We start from the raw sequence: 17,268 nt of genomic DNA on the forward strand, positions 1-17,268 counted from the left end.
AGTGCGGCCATCTGAACACTATTATTTGCAAGTGTAAGCTCAACAGAAAAGTTCGTTATAGTGACGCCCATTTTGTAACTGCCTTATACAAGCTTAGTGCAAGCACAAGAATGCGGAAAAAATAAATTAAAAACTTGCTCTATGAATACACAAACAGATCAACACAAATGGTAAACACCGCTTTGAAGACACGAGACCGTGACAAAGCGCAGTGCTGTGCCGGTAGAACTGCCATCCACAAAAGTATTGAGCAATGCTTAAACCACACGCAATAAAGTGCTGAAAGACTGCATCTGTAGCGTACCTATATTAATTCAAATTTCTTGAATATAGGGCTCTCTTGCAGATAAGGCATCTGATCCAACTGACCTGATTTTACACCTGCTAAATGCATACAATGTACTCAGATATAAATGGTAATAATAATTATAAAAGGTATTTAAAAACTTGATGGTATGATGAAGATGCATGACTCGAAAAGTTCTGTCCCCCTCGTACTTGTTAAAAAGGTGTAAGTACGACACACGTTCTTTTTTCCGCAATTTTTGCATTAATGGACACCCGGGAACCTCGAACCCACAAAAAAAAGAAGATACTGCTGTGTTAATAGTGTTGGGAATAATTTTTTGTGAAAGCTTTTTACAGACAAGTTGCAGTCTCGTTTCTGGAGGTTGAGCTGTATCATGCAAAATAACATGGAAAGTGGTCACATGGGAGCATGACACTACGCCATAATGTTCATTTCAGTTGACTCTCTTGCCGTACAAGCCAGTGCCCACTGTGACCAGTGATGGAACAGCAGTGTCTGTGTGATTTTCATCACACTTCTGTCCTATGCCATCTTTACCAGATTTGGCGGCACATAGATACCCAAATTTCGATAGTGTTGCTTTCTCAGGAGGTTGTTTTTGATTTGCTCAATATCAGTTGGCACTTCAGCTGCATCAAACTTCTTTTTTACCTCTTCAACAACAACATAAACAACAATCTTATGACACCTGTGTTGTCCTTCTAGTTGCCTACAAAGACCAGTTAATCTAGCAACAACACTGACAGTCTCTGCTATCTTCTAATGGAGAAGAGGTGTGTCCCACCATGTGTTCCACGTTGTTATCGCTATGTGGGCTGGCTGGGGAGGCAACAACTGTAATATGTTTGCATATTTTAATGTGATGCTTGTACTCTGTTATAACACCTAACTTAGTCTTGCACTTGCTGCACAAGAACACTGGCTCACAGTCGTGGTGAAAAGCTTTTGTATGTTGAGCAAATGAGTTGTACGCACTACAAAAAAGTCACAGTGATAGCACACATGTTGCTCTACCAGGCCTGGTAAGGTTCCTTCTGACACTGCAGCTGATGCTGACACACTGCTGCTTGCCTCGTACACTGTTGCAGCTGCAGTAGACATGGCCGTCTCTGTATCTATTGCTGCCGTGCCACCTGTCATGGTAACTTCAGGTGGTATCGGGCTCACTTCTGCAACAGAGATGTCGTTTGCCCCTTGAAGGCTCTCGTCATCAGGGCCAATAATTTCGTAGGCACTGTCTCCTGCATCGAAGAACCAATAAGCACAGCCTGAATTAATAAACATAGCTCTAAAAAGTACGGACATCAAAACTTAACCACAAGCTTTGCACATCAGTGACCAGGCTTAAGGAATAATACTTGCAGGAGGAGTTATACAATTGTGTGCGTACGTTACAGTTAAGCATCATTAGAAGAGATACTCAAGAGGCACGGGAAACATGTCTCTCGAAACCAAAAATTTTAAAACACTGAGGAGCCAGACTAGATCACCTTATTATGCATCATCACTAAAGTCTGTTTAGATATATCTGAAGGAATAATTGCTCAGGGTGGCTTAAAGGGCCCCTAAACCACTTCTTGAATTTTTTGAACATTTCAAGTAAACATGCGCATCAAAATCAGAATGCCGTCACAATTGACGACGCTAAACGCAACAGTGCGTAGCACTGTGGGATCACCACAATATGACGAAAACGATCCCGTGCGCCTCTCTGGACCTATCCTGCACCCCCCAGTTTGTCCTGACATCACCAGGCTGTCTCTGATGCCACCAGTTTCCGGTGCTGTCGATTGGTCGAACGAAAGTGTACGACTGCCGGCAAGGCCTGCAAGCAAATACACACTGCTTCTTCCTCGTCGGGTTGCTCGCAATGCCATTGTGGGCAGCCAATGGGGGCAAAGAACAGAAACGCCAACAGAAAGGCCTCCCTATGAGGCTCTTTAACTAGAGTCACCATACAGTTCCATTGTATTGGCAAGGTCATTAGCGCCACCCCTCGCAGGATGACGGGCCTGCGCGGCAGCAACAGAGCTCGTTGGTTATGGCCTGTCCCGTAACATTTGGAGGTGTACTAGGCAAGGAAAAGACGATACTGTCGAGATGGCGTGTACCAGATGAAAGAGTAAAATGAGCGGGGACTACTTTTCGATAATCATACACGTAGCTCCACCATTACTGCACCGTTTTGAAAAATTCTCGTGGCTACGTGTTCGTTGCCTTAACATGTACAACTGCAACACTGCAACTACATTTCAACCTCGATGGTTTAGGGGCCCTTTAAAGACATTCACAGCTTTTTAGTGACTGTAGATTGTGTTAGCTTCCTCCTTGACTTCTGGAAGTTAAACACTTCACTTTGCAAGCCTTGTTGCTCGCAGTGCCTTTGAGGTGCTCTTAGACGCTCGTCAGCTTCAACTGTCGACACTTTCTGCCCTGCACTGTCCTCGTTGCCCTCCTTTTCTAGTTCATGCTAAAGAGACATGCGCACTTGACCTGTGTGAGGATTGCGTGATCTTTACGCCCTTCGGAGCACACAATGTGCATGAGGTGAATGTGTCTGGGTTGTGTCCCTTCGAAGTAGTGAATACTTAAAAAGTCGTTAGTGACAAAGGTGACTCTTATGTACAGTTTTGTTAATGTGGCAAACCAACCAAACCATTTTCAGATGTCTCTTACAACCAAGAGTATCTTGTAATGAGATTCTACTGTACTGAATATTTTTCATCTATGGATCATCTGCATGTACATATAGTCACAAAGACATGCTGTGTAGAATGGCGAATTAGGAAAAAGCTCGTACTCTTACTTTTTGTCCCTAACATAAGCAGCTGATAATAATATGATAAAAAGCAGGTAATGAGGCAAGCATGGAATATAATCCTTCAGCTCTGAACAGTTTTTTGGGCCCGCATCATTCCCTCATGACTTAAGGAAACAACTTGATTGCAGTAATGGCTGCATGTGATCTGAGTTGATTGAAACAAACAATACGTAAGGTTGCCCTGTATGTAATTTTATCAGTGCTTTTTAGATGTCCTGCTGGCGATCCTGGCTGCACAATGTTTCTCATGCTTTTTGGCACAATTCCTTTATTTTCCACTCCACTAGTTTTTCTGGTTTTATCCCCTTTCCCTTCCCCCTTGCATAAAATAGCACACTTGAAGTATCAAATCTGTTGAATTATTGTGTATATCATACCTGTTAACATGCGGGCTTCTCTATGGTCTGTGTTGTATTTTTGCGCTGTACAAGTCAATTCAAAATAAAAGATGGAATGTCCCTGATTTGAGTTTATTTGTGTATATATATATATATGTCTCTCTCATGTTTTGAAATATATGTACATTCAGGAGTGTCTGCATGCTCTTCTCCCCTGCTCCAGTGACGAAAAGGAGAGCCTTTTTATGTAGCATAGTAAAACATCCACATGTTTTCGCTGTTTCCCATTACATCACTTATTATATGGATCTGTCACAATACAGAGTAGCAGTGGTCTATAATACTAACTCATCCCAACAAAACTATAGATTAGCACATACCGACATGCTGTGAAACAGCTGTTGCAAAGCCGCTGGTGCTGGCAATTTCCGCAGCACTGCAGTGGTACAGCCGAGTGCCACCTGTATAGTGACAAATGCATATGCATGTTAGCAACTCACTAGTTGCTGATGGTTTCATAAGCTTTACACTACACAATAAAGTAATCTAGACAACTTTGTTGGAACAAATACACATAATTAGGACACCACTTAAAGACTAACACGATTAATTGCCGCCAATCTCTCACTCACTAGGGGATAATACTACTGAAACATCGGTGGAGAGGTCAGATTAACACAGTCCATAAAGGACAAGCTTTCTTTGAGGAAAACAGCTATAACAGCGGTTAGTTTTCTTGATCATCTTATGTGCTAGCTTTGATTTAAATGTCATGCAGTACTATAAAATATGAAGTGCCACATTTCTAGCAGCAGAAGACGTCATCAGCCTCATGGTACAACTGATTTTTGCACTGTTTGTGTCAGTGAGCCGACACATACAAAGAAAACCGAATTCACACATACATATACAGCGCCAAGTGCACTCCTCCTTCTGAAAACGCAGCCGCCAGTTCCAATGCTGCTGAACGGAAAGGTTATATAGAGTGCGAGACTGCACGGAACTACCACTTATGACTGTAAGTGTATGATCTGTTGATTGGAGAGGTAGTCACATGCTATTTCTAGTCTCTTATAGAAGCATTACTAAAGGATGAATTAAAATCTATTCATAAGTCATGAATTTCACGCATCCACGGTTTGGTTAAATAACTTGTGAGAAAAAGACATGTTTACCTGGAAGAGCAATCTTTTTTCCTGCTGCAAAATTTTCCTTCGAATTAATGAAATAACTTTACAGCGTCATAACATATAGTGTTTCTCGCAACTACTTCCCAGCAGTGGCGAGTTACAGTGTTTATATCTGACTCATTTGGCGACAATACTGCCAAACACAAATGCTTCACGAACACGAGAACACGTCCCTCACAGAGAATATCAACCATATATGCCTCTGTGAGACATGATCGCACCTTTGTGGTCAAAATGTACGTTAGAACGACACCACCATCTGATTAAAAAAAGCCTCAGTACAAGGCAGCAGCCAACTGCATATAGTGAAATTGCAACTGATGTCCACTTACTGGTGGCCTGTGTTCGAGTCACTTCTCACAGTTGACTGGGTGCTGTGAAATGACGTACTGGGTTGTCCCTACAAAACATACAGGGTTATGTCAAATGTTGAAAATATATATACACCAGCATTTAATAAGTTGCAAAACAAATGAGTAAACTAATCAACAACTGTAATGTAAACAGAGTACACATAAGGCTGTCAACTGGTAATGCATTACGCGAAAAACCTAATGCATAGGAAAGACTATATGTATACACACGAAGCTGACACACAATTTAATTCGCTGTAGGTTTTTCCGTGCAGTATATTCAAATTATTATGTCTTGTGGTTAGAGCAAAATTAGTGTAAATTACGCACTAAATTATGTACCCTGGAAAACTTTTCTTCAGTATGCACTTGTGCGCGCTTCAAATGAGTAGCGTTGTAAAATTTATGTACATGGCATTTAACATGGTTGCTGAATACGGATTTCCTTTGCCCTGTGTCGTGTACAGTGAGCTACATATATCTGCCCCCCCCCCCCCTTTTTTGCACTAGCCATACTGCGTGCCATTGCACTTATACGTACGTCAATAAACCTTACCACACAGAAATAAAAAAAAGCGCCAATCACCCATGCCTGCATGTTGTAGTGGGCCTAACCTAACCAAGCATGGGTTGTTGATTTTTATAGTAAACACAGGCACCGTGCTCATTGCAAGTATGTATCTTGTCACTAAGCAAATATGCAATTTCATTGTACCACTATTTTTTTATCACATGGATATATCTGTTGAGAGGCAAGACAAAAACCAGTCAGTTCTCAGAACTAATCAGCTTTTTTAAAACACATTTCTAACTTTTCAATGACACTTGCTGCTATGTGTTTGTCTCCAGAGAACATACTTGATTTGACTTTCCAATCGGAGACATTACATAAATATACCATGTTAAGATGACTGCCTGGAGCACGTGAGAATTTTCATCTTGGTCTAACATACTGAATCTTGATTTTGGTTACATTTGGTCAAATGGCACACCCAATATACCCACATACTAGTTTTCTTGTCCAAATTGCATGGCAATGTATTTTGATTTTTTGGCATTGGCTCCTCTGCACTACGTGAAGTCGCGCTGCACTGGCTCTTTCACATCCTCGAGTCCTTGCAGCTGCTTTCTTGAGTTATATAAAGCGGGTGCCTGAAAAATATCATATGCAAAAGTCAACACAAGGGCATGGTGCAAAACAACATCAAGACAGTCAAGGCCATGGCACTAAAAGAAAGTCTTAGGTCCAAAACATTCAAATGACTGCAACAGTCAACTGCTAAATTAACTTCAATTTTAGATTTACACAAAACAGAAATAACGGACAGTTCATCCTCGTTCGGCACGAATGTTAGAATACTCCTGCTAATGAATAGAATATTGGTCATTTTCAGACATCATAGGTCTGTCATGAGCCTGGTGTATCGCAAACACCATTTGTGACACATCCTAAGCACGTGCCCAGTGTGCCACCCGCACCATCCCTGGTTGTGCCACTGCTGAAGCCATAATTTGAGGATTATAGCTGCAAACATGATGCTCAGTAGGGATGAAAATATTGTCCTTCAGTTCAATGGATATATGGATGTGCCTATAAAAAAGGGCAACGAGGCTTGTTATGGCAAGCTTACCCACATTTCGATACTAACAAGAAAGTTCACTGCGGCTTGCATCTAAGCTTACTAAAAGGCATAAACTTATTTTCATGTATGAGGTGCACAATGGAGTTCATTTTTGATAGACCCGACTACTGCTGCACTTTGAAATCTAGCATTTTAGATTCTTGAAGGCATGTAAATGTTGCAGTTAAACCGCAGTTATTGGTTTATTATACCAACCTATTGTTCTGTGTACGACAGACTGGTAACACGGAATTAAAGCAACATTTTATTTTGATATTTTATTTCTCTACTAAATATATTCAAGCGATAAACACATTTTGATCTGCCATGCAATAGCAAAATGCACACATTACGCTTGTAACCCCCAAAGAAAGGCTGATTTAGCTATTCATATGACCTAACTCTGACACGCCAACTCATATTAGCAAATGCACAGGCATGTCCAAAACAATAAGCGTATGCAAAGCGCCCTTGCAATTGTAATTCCACACAGCGGCCGTTATATTCGATGCCGATGCATAACTAGCTGCTCGACAATTCACCGAGTTCGCAGACATAAGCATCCTTTCAGTTTCGCACCATGCACGAAAACCGCAACAGGAGACAAAACCGGACCTAACTATAATCACACCATTTCAATACACGAGCAAAAACAGTTCAGTCTATGGGATAAACACTGTGAGAGCGATTTAGTGCGCGACGGTGACGAGCAACAAAACGGGCCGTCGCTTGAACAGATGGCTCGGTTCTGGAAATCTAGAAATCATCGCTCGTCGCCCAAAAGTGCTATGAGCGACTAGCCAATAGCACGAAGCCGGAGCTAGATGTACATACATCGCTCAAATACTACCGATTGTAGCGCGGAACGAGCAAATGATTCAATTTTTATACGTGCAAGGATAAGAACCAACGGCAAGACCTCCGGAAATATTTTATGCTACTTTTTTAGTAAAATACATCAACGTAAATTACTAAAGCACGCGTCACGCGTGATTGCAGCCCTCATGCCGGCAACACCGGGGAGGCGTCGCTCAATATCGTCGCTCGCACGGAGTACGACTTGTAGGCGACGAGCGAACGCGACAGCCATCTCCATCGCGTCGCTTGTAGCTGCCGCGCGCAAGATCGCTTATATGGGGTTCATACTCTTTTCAGCATAAAACATGGATTCCTCATGCGTTTTCAGTAAGTTCAAGATAACGCGCCCAACTGACCTCTTGCAGCATGCAGCTGAATGCCTGCGGCAAAGTTTCTAACTAGCACTGGTCGCAGATTCCCCCTGCGCGAGACACCGTCAAGCGCGCGGTTTATTTATAAAAAAAGCATGCTGCCAGCAAAATGACGCCTTCTGTTATGTGATTCCTTAGTTCAACAGCGTTCCGTACATAGTAGACTGCTAAAGTGAATAAATTCAAACACACAAAACGCACGCTAATCACGCTCCGCATAGGCTCGGAATCACGGGCTGGTGAACGAACCATTTTAAGCGTCCTCTCGCCTGGCGTCTTATTGAACATACCATAGTTCTGGCAGCGTTTGTGATCTTTAAAGCTCTTACGGACAACGGCAACGTGATAAAATCACGTGCAGTTATCGCGACGACTGGCATTTTCGATTGACATGGAGAGACACAGCGCGTATGCCTAGTCCGTTGTCAATCGCGTCGGCTAAGCGCAGCGACGACTTTCTGGCGATAGCATGACATATACGGAAAATGTGCACCTAAGTTAGAATTCACTTGCCGTGGAGGATTTGCTGTTATATCCAAGGCATGACGAACGACTGTCGTGTTTTCGTAGCGACGCGAGATGGCTGACATACGATCTCCGTTGGCTGGCCTTCGCGGCGGCGGTGCAGCTCGCTGTACGGATCACCTTTCTCCGGTGCTGTGTTGTTCCGCGATCTTGAGCGCGCGCGCGCGGTGGAGCAAATCCGAGTGAAAAAGTAGAGCGCTCGCTACGCGTTCCTTTGAGCTGCGGCGGCCTGTTCTTTTAGAAGCAACTGCATGTAATAAAGCCACAATTAGGTTTCTGGCCTCCTGTAACAAAATCCCGCCGGACAGATGTCCTATTCTGCCGTCTAAGAATAGAACACACTTTTGGCACACATAACTTCTTACACACGGGAAACGAGCCTCCAACCTGTGGTAGATGCGGGGAGAGGCTGACCGTCCTCCACGTCCTACTGGAGTGTCGGGAAGCCGAATCCGAAAGAAAAAATCATTTTCTCTTAGCATACCGGCACCACATCCCCCTTCATCCTGTTATGTTACTTGGCCCAGAACCACTCTTTGACACCAACGCCGTCCTAGGTTTTTTGAAAGATGTTGTGTTGCATATTATTAGCCCCACACGTTCGTAGCGCTTCCTCTCTTCAGAGGATGCCGCTGCGATAATTATTTTGAATAGCATATGCCTCTAGGCCCTTGTGGTTCAAGGGCTCTGGCGAGGCAGTAGTGCTGTAAGCAATTTAACATCTCGCATATTTTAAACAATGCATCATTCCTTTACGATGGATTTTAATGTTCATAGTATTCATCATTAGTCATCGCCATAATTTTATAGCACGTAGATTTTACGCACTTTACAGCGACTATTTTTAGGCCACTTTACAGCCAAGTCACATCTTCCGTAATACATCGTTAACATTACCACTTGTCATGGCGCTCTTTGGCCAAACCTGGCCCTTGCGCCACAAAACACCACACAGCATCATCATCTTAAGAGCAAAACGATGTGTTCTTTGCTCAGCGTGCATGAATGATACATTGCCATGTTCGGGGCCAGCCACCTACAGTTGAAGCAGAAGATTACGCTACGTTTTGTTCTCTATTGCCGCAAGAGTAGTTATACTCTCTCTCTCTGAAGGGGAGAGTGAAAAGCACATTTCACTCTCTCCTTGGTGACAGAGTGAACAATGCATTTCACTCTCCTCGACATTTTGCGAGAGTAAAACGACGCTTTGAAGAGTGAACCGGCCGCTTCACTCCCGCGATACCCTTCCTAGTTTTTAGAGTGTGGTTTCAAACTGATATAGTTCTAAAGTTCGTGTGCTATTTTTCTTAGTTATTAAGCAGACAGAAAACATGGAAGCATTGATATCAGTTATTTCGGGCACAATTTTTGAGACAGACGAGTATATTCTTTTACCAAAAAATAAATATTTAACTTCTTTTAACAGTGCGTAGCATTTAAGGATTTGTTTGCAGGATCTTTGGCAATGGCAATGCAGGTATTATTCATGTAATTGATCCCTCGACAAATTCTATAAGGAGAAGGCCGAGCTGAAACGTGAGCCCCCACGCCGAATGAAATTTCTGGCCACGCCACTGTCCCAGACCCAGTATATATATCCTAGTGCAAGGTAGAGCGCAATGGGGCCGTCACCGGGGCTCAGCGCGGCAGAATGCGGCCGGAACGATTGACCATGCCTAGCACGCTTCTAAGCTCAGTTACGCTTTTGGAAGACCTCAAATTCTAAACAGCACGGATTTTAGTCGAATCATGACGACTATTTCCTTTAGTCAGAATATGGTGCAAAAAACGTACTGGCTTAACCCCAACAGAGAATTTCACTTCTTTTATTGTCACGGTTGCTACTGCTAGGAATGTGATCACTTCATCTAAGCGCTAATCGTGCTGAGCTTTGCTTTCGCCTAAAGCTAGTACATCTTCCATAACGTTAACAATCCCCTGAAGGCCAGATAGTGTCTGAGACCTTCTGTTTAAAAATATTCTGAAGCAGAGCTAATTCCAAAAGGTAGTCACGTGAAAGAATATTGTCACGTGGTAGTGACGTCAAAGAACATAGTAACAATACTGTGAAAGGCAAAACTAGGTCTTATTGGGCGAACCTGTGCCCACAAAACAGGCTACACTTAAAGCACAACGAGAGCGGCGAACACAGCCGGCGATCGTCGAAAATCTGATCAGCGGGTCAAGCGTGTCGGCTTTTATACATCAATCGTCGAATGTTCCAGCCTAATCGTTGGGACCCGCACGCCTTCCACAAAGTTCTACACCATTCGCGTCAGGCGATGAAATCAGATAACATAAAGTTCGGCGACAACAGAAAGCGGATAGAAGCATCGATAACTTTCCGGAAACTTCGGATACATGCAGGCGCGTCCCGTGCTGTGTGATAACATTTGTTAGGCGGCGAAATGTGGTCGCCTGATAAAGATAAGTACACGTGTCAATATCTAGCGAACGGTTTAAGAATGTAGTTAGCTAGAACAATACTAGCAGAGAAACTTGGGCAAGTTGGTGGTGATGCATGTTTCGTAAATTAAATACGCAAAATAGACGAGGGCGAAGAGAAAGAACACGACTTTGTTCGCTTTCCCTGTACTTACTGATTCGCACCTGGTGGAAACCAGAGTTGGGGTCGAGCTTTCAAAATTCCTTCGAGCGTCACAGTGAAACCAGAGCCCGATCAATAATTGGTACTGTAAAATGCTCTCGAACTGCGCATGTGTCCAATTTGGTGAGGTCTACCCAAACTCTCAGGTCTCTTGAATGTTTCACGAGCCAAAGTGTGCGGGCGCAACATTTGGTGGAGCTTTTCCTATAATTTCTCTGTTTTGTGCTTCACGGACTCGCAAGTAGAATCCGGCACCCTGCGTGGAGCACCTATGGCGGGACAGCGCTGGATAGACGTGTGCGGCCCTGCGATATTGCCGAAAATGTGAAACATACCAGGAAAACGAACCTCATAGTGCAAATTTCCTGAATATGCCCCACTAGCAAATTAGCGCTTTCCCATTTGCGTATATTGCTTCCACAAAAGTTTGTCCTGGTTTGTGATTGACAGTGGAAACGCATACCTTTCGTTGCTCGAAAGTCGTCCCGTTCTTCATACACGCAGGCTCTTGCAAATTGTCATTTATCTGCACTCTGGTGGCACTTGACCACTCTGGTCGGGCACACCTTCCTAGGGTGCGCGTCCTCGCCGCGGAAAGGGCAGCGCCCCTTCGGCGCCAGCCGCGTAGGCGGTGGCCACACACGTGCGGACGTCCCTTGATTTGTTGCGGGCACCTGTATTGAACAACAGCGTCCGCATTGAGGACTTGGTCAGGAAATCCGTTGACTGCATGAGCTGACTGGATTTTCCCTGTAGAGTACTTTGATGCTGTTGGACGCTTTTCTTCGCAAATCCCTCTGTAGAGCTCCCGAGAGCTTTGCGTCGCGGAGCCCGACAACCAGTCTTTCTCGTATCATCCGTTGCTTCAGTCCACCGACGTCACAATGGTTCGCGAAGACCCGTAGCGCAGTGACGAATTGATCTGCCGACTCACTTGATTTTCGCGCACGTCTGTCAAAACGGACGCTTCCGTACACAATGTTGCTCTCCTTTACAAAGTACCCGCCCAACTTTTTTTTTCATGCTTTTATAGCTTCGCCAGCGTTGAAATCGGTGTGAGGTGCAAATCCCTTTGTAGAGCTCCTGAGAGCTTTGCGTCACGGAGCCCGACAACCAGTCTTTCTCGTATCATCCGTTGCTTCAGTCCGCCGAAGTCACAATGGTTCGCGAAGACACACAGCGCAGTGACGAACTGATCTGCCGACTCACTTGATTTTCGCGCACGTCTGTCAAAACGGACGCTTCCGTACACAATGTTGCTCTCCTTTACAAAGTACCCGCCGAACTTCTTTTTTCATGCTTTTATATAGCTTTTGGCATCTTCCCCCGAGAGCTCAAACGTCCTGAAGATTTTGCGAGCTTGCTCACCTATTGTGTACAGTAGCGTGCGTAGCAGGGCCTCTCGGAGTATTCCTTGAGTCCCCGTTGCAAATCGGTAGTCACTGAAACGTCCTACCCGCGCCGACCACTCGACGTGCAGTAAAAAGTCCACCGGTGGCCGTTACCGGAGCCCATGTGGCTGCATTTCGGGCATCTCCGACATCGTTGTTGGTAGCTGCCTCACTCAGTGGGGACATTCTTGACTACCTGACACCAAGCGGTTGTGGAGGGGGGGGGGGGGGGGCGTAGCGTAACGCACGCCTAAGCGCCCTCCGAAGAAGCAGTCCAAACGCCATGGTCCCGGGTGACAAAAGAAGCTCCCCCTTTTTTGTTGTACATTGTTTTTTTTTTCATAAATGTGTTACATGATGGCAAATCAGATACGGCAGCCCCAGCTGGTGATGTCTGCTGACGCCTCACGTCAAACACAGACAAGCGAATCCAGCACAACGAACTGTATACCGCACGACGGGTCAGGCAGTTATTTTGTGATGGTTCGCGGCATTTTATATAGCAAAAGTAGGATGTGTGACGAAAGATAATTGATTGAATGAATGTTTATTGAACAGACGACTTATGGTCTATTGGGGAAAAGGAGAGGAGGGAGAGAAGTTAGAGCTCAAGGTTAGAGCCAGCCCAGCAGTTTTGTCTACATAGCAAACGCGATGAGCGAGTTTAAAACTTTTATTAATATGTATCAAGGCGTCGTAGTCTGGAGGTGGTTCGTCCATGAATTTTAATAGCCGCATGCAGGCAGCCGAGTGAGAGCGTGCCAGTCCACGAGCAGGGAAGCGGCGCTGTGCCACAGCTGTTCTCGGCAATGTGCACCTTTGTGCGAGCAAGCGACTGTTGGTATTCGATCAACATAAAGATCAGTCGCATGATCGACTACATCGGATCTCCGCGAGCGCTTGGTGCACTAATTGGACCAGGGTTTTAGGACATCTCACGTTAGGACAAATCTGGACCTCAGTCAATATAAGGATACCTGCTCGGTTCTCGAAATGTCATATGGTAGTAGGTTCGGGTCTAGAGGAATGTATGCGCAAAGGGTACGTTTGTTTTGCATTGTGGCGTTTCTCAGTTTAGCATGTGGGCCGCATAAGTACGGGCATCTGTCATAGATAAGAGGGAAGAAGGTTCGAAAGCTCCTGTTCGAATTCCTGAACGAGTGTCGTCATGGGCCCTCTCATTGTTGACAATGCCATCCTGGCCTGGTACAAAGTGCAAATTTAAACTGAACCCTGTGCATGTGGCGGCGTGGCAGGTTTGTTTGGCGGTAATCGCTTTCGAGCTGGGTTACTGAGAGCAATGAAACACTCTTAGAGCGGTCGGACAGTCTCTTTCGATGTTGATCTTAGTGACATTAGTGTAAATGTATCGTTCTTCAATGGCAGCTGCCATAGCTTCGAATTCCAACTCCATTGTGCCGTCGATTGTGATCATTGCAATACAGGGTTGCGTGCCAGCAGTTCTGCGTGCATGATTTCATATCCAGTGGTTTCCGCATCGGTGTACCCACAATCAGCGTTCACATGCATGTTGCCTGAGCGTTCTGTGTGCCTTTGCTCTAGGCTGCTCGTCTGTCTCGATGGTTGTGTCCAATGATTTACATCGTTTGAGTGTAGCTGATGATGTCGATCCCGTCGCTTGAAGTAATGGCCACTGGGAGTGCAGGAAGTTTGTCAACTGCATGGTCAGCGTAACGCTGTGTCTTTTGGAGTAGGTCGCATGCAGCTACAAATGTGCCTTCAAGGCTCGGAAGCCATGCATACCTTTAGAGTTCCTCTACGCTTTTGTAATTTATAGTCCTTTTCCTACCTAGTACACCGCGTTGTGCAGCGTTTCAACCAAGTAGGTTAAGGAAAAGCTGCTGGACTGAAAGCTCCGGCAGCTTCTTACAAGGAAAGGTTAATGCAATGGTTGCCCCTTCTTCACTTGAAATAGAGTTTTATCGGGTGATCTTCGCTTGGAGATTAAGTAATTTTACCCTGTTATTGTAACGCTGGTCTAATTATAAACTAAAAGCTGGTTGTTCCCTACGAAAATAATAATTTCTTCTGAATATGGATGATGTTCTTCTCAATACACTATGCCAGGATATTCAGACGCCACTGTAAGACCAGCAATACAGAGGTATACGTAGATAACTATCTGTCTGGCAAATTAAGTTTTGATTAACCAAGGAGTTTAACGGGAAGTGTTGGAAAGGCGCGGTATTGTTTTATCCGTTATTATTAGTTTTATCTTGTCTTGCTTGTGCGGCTTCACCTTCGGGACATCGTTTCCACTCCAGCAGTCTTCCTGTAACCTCCTTGGTTTCCACTTACTTTAAATCAATGAATGAATGACTTTATTTCACCTGAAAAAGTTCTATCGCGGAGTCCTGGGTAAGAAGTTGCGCGGATCAGTCCGAACGCTCGGGCATCCAGTAGTGCTCGAGAAATTCACAGACAACGTACGAGGTGCTTGAATAAGTTAAATTCCTGATGCTATGTGTGCTTACGATGGGAGATACACCGTGCGGCTGAGCCGGTGTGACCTATTGGAATGTCAAGTATGTGGATGGTCATAAACGACGCGACAGTGGTGCTACCTCCCAGCTTTAGTGAAACGTAACAGTTCTCTTTTCAGCTCATCGTTATATGCATCGTTTTCTCTAGCCTGTGCAAGGAAGAAAAGCGTGAATGACGTCTAGCGCTCTTTGAACAAAAGATTGCCGTTTTTCAAGAGACTGACAATCGATCCACAGCGTGATGTTATTCGCGTACTCCATAAATCCAAAATATGGCACGTCGTCAAGGGTTACGGCAAGCCTAATCACTTTCAGGCTAATAAGTGTCCCCAAGAATATAGAAACTCGCGGCGCAACCCTGGGCTTGGGCTTTGCCTGTCCATTTGTGTTCGAATTTTCATGAAATACGTTCGATTGCTAAAATGCTTTGATAATTATTAGAGATTGTTTCGCGACCCCAGTCGCATAGCTACCACCGTTATGGTCTCATGTGTGACGCAGTTGAATATCTTATGCAGGTCAAGTTCGACAAGCCCTCTTAGGCGTCGCCTGTCTTTCCTTCTCTGCAGGAAGCCTTTTTTGATTAGCCGTAAAGTGTCGTGTATAGCCAAGGTGGTCTAAATCGCGTCTATGCTGGATTATAGCAACACCGTAATTTTAATTCAAGGGACATTTGTGTTAGCGCCATCTGTTGAGCTAGTCAGCATATAGTTGGCGTAAGCAATATAGGTCATAGGTGGCCTACCGAAGTGTGAGGCTTGCCCTGCTTGCGGATGGGGATAAGTAAGGAAAGCTTCCACTTGGTTGGCAGCTGCCCCGTCATTTACACCTTATTTATGTAATTTAACAGCGTAATTTAACAGCCTTATTAAACTGGTACCCCCCTCTAGATGATGTGCAAGAAAACATCCTCCTACAATTATGCGCCCACAAGGGTACTACAGTAAAAGCTCGTTAATTCGAACCGCAAGGGGAAGCCGCTTCAGTTCGAATTAACGAAAGTTCGAACTAACCAAAGTGAAGGAGGGCAACAGCACATTGCGATTTGGAAGCAGTATGGCATGTCAGAAATTTGGCGTGTCAGAAAGTGATGGCGTGTGCCGCGGGCACACGCCATCTTCAAGTCGAAGCTCTGGGTCCGACTGTGCCACACCACCGATGTCCACCGAAACGAACGTTAGCCGAGGCTTAACACCATCACAATGAATCGCGACGGCAGATACCTCCTAAGCTGAAAACAGAGGTGCACAACCGATGAAGACTGCCGAGACAAAGACGCTGAACATGTGAAGGTGGCGAAGGCCCGGATTCGTTGGTTCTTGATTGCAAGCGCAGCTGCGACGTACTTGATTCGCTGTGTTTTGGAGCTTGCCGTGCCATCTCCGCACAACATTAGCAGCTGTACAAGATTTGCAAAGCCTCAGAGATTCGCAACGGGCAAGACGTCTCGGAGGTTACGTAGAACGGAGAGGTGGCAGCCGCCGCTGCCTTCTGGCTGACCCCGCGTCGGTTAGATTTTTTTCTGATTTTGCCTCCTCTCGCCGTTCTCTCCGTTTCGGAGGCAATACAGCCTTGTGTGTAGGCAGTAGGCGCGTTTCTCTGGCCGTGTACAAGGCGAGCGTAGTTCGAATTATCCGTGAGGGAACCTTCTCGCGTTCGAATTAACGGACTTTTATACATAGACTTCTGTGGAGGTTGGCCGTACCAAATCGTACAGCTCGAATTATCCATAAATTCGAATTATTGAAGTTCGAATTAACGAGCTTTCACTGTACTTTTCAAGGTGCTTCAGTCACACAAAAGTACCTTGATTGCGGCGTTCGGTTCACGGCAATAAACAACACCAGACTGGAATGACATGGGTGGGTTTCAACGGACAGCCTACCGTCATTACTTGCTAGAAGGCATTAGAGTATCGGGTTGCGTCCAGTTTCGTACCTGGAACGTTGTTTCAGACAAATGCCACTGCATGGCTTCGACTAATGGTTTCGACTTTCACTTCGCTGCGTTGGTTTGATTTGTGCGTGATGCTTTAGTGAAAGTGGCTCTTATAGCGACGAAATCTCACATCCGTTCCATGCGTCCCTTGCAGAAAGACTGCAATAAAACAGCCGATAGCTTCAAGCCACAGATTCAGCCCCATTGCACATTCGAGCAGTACCCGACCGTTTCACTGTAGCATTGTGGTGTGGGGTTGTCGAGGGCAGAAGCTACGCTGGGCGGCTCAGGGGGAGGGGCGTGTTGTATTAACCCCACCTCATTGTGCGGCATTGACGACGTATCTCGAGCATTATTCTTGACGCTAAACATATTGTCCTTGTACTTAGCATACTCGTCCTGGCTCCTGCAGCGCTCTTGACAACGGGCCTCCTCGGAG

At 45.1% G+C, this 17,268-nt stretch overlaps 1 long non-coding RNA gene across 1 annotated transcript; it reads right to left on the reverse strand.

The window, feature by feature from the left end:
- Positions 1 to 1,181: 1,181 nt before the first annotated feature.
- Positions 1,182 to 5,059, reverse strand: LOC139048390 (uncharacterized). The gene is made up of 3 exons (XR_011507659.1): positions 4,992 to 5,059; positions 3,850 to 3,930; positions 1,182 to 1,551 (listed from the first exon to the last, which is right to left on the reverse strand). It is a non-coding gene; the product is annotated as an uncharacterized lncRNA (long non-coding RNA).
- Between the last annotated feature and the right edge of the window lie 12,209 nt (positions 5,060 to 17,268).

The sequence above is a fragment of the Dermacentor albipictus genome, chromosome 8, assembly GCF_038994185.2.
Source record: "Dermacentor albipictus isolate Rhodes 1998 colony chromosome 8, USDA_Dalb.pri_finalv2, whole genome shotgun sequence".
Lineage (NCBI taxonomy): Eukaryota > Metazoa > Arthropoda > Arachnida > Ixodida > Ixodidae > Dermacentor > Dermacentor albipictus.